The 290-nt window shown below is 50.3% G+C and overlaps 1 protein-coding gene across 1 annotated transcript in view; it reads right to left on the reverse strand.

The window, feature by feature from the left end:
* DEPTOR (DEP domain containing MTOR-interacting protein) overlaps positions 1-290 on the reverse strand; it is a 98,295-nt gene that overhangs the window by 21,914 nt on the left and 76,091 nt on the right. The gene's annotated exons all lie outside the window — the stretch shown is intronic.

Consider the following 290-nt stretch of genomic DNA (forward strand, 5'->3'; position numbering starts at 1 on the left):
CTCCCTCCTTTCACATCAGAGTCCCCCTGTTTCACATGAAGAGCCCCCTTCACATCATAGTCCCACCCCCCCCCTTCACATAAGAATCCCCCTTTTTACATAAAAATCCCCCTTTAAGATCAGACTACCCCTTTACATTAGGGGGTCCCCTTCACTTTAGAAACCCCCTCCTTTCGCATCAGAGTCCTCCTCTTCCAAATTAGGAGCCCCCTTCACATCAGAGCACCCCTTTCACATAAGAATCCCCTGTTGACATCAGACCACCCCTTTACATCAGGAGGCCCCCTTCA

The sequence above is a fragment of the Nanorana parkeri genome, unplaced genomic scaffold (genome assembly GCF_000935625.1).
Source record: "Nanorana parkeri isolate BGI_ZX_2015 unplaced genomic scaffold, ASM93562v1 scaffold117, whole genome shotgun sequence".
In the NCBI taxonomy this organism is placed as follows: Eukaryota; Metazoa; Chordata; class Amphibia; order Anura; family Dicroglossidae; genus Nanorana; species Nanorana parkeri.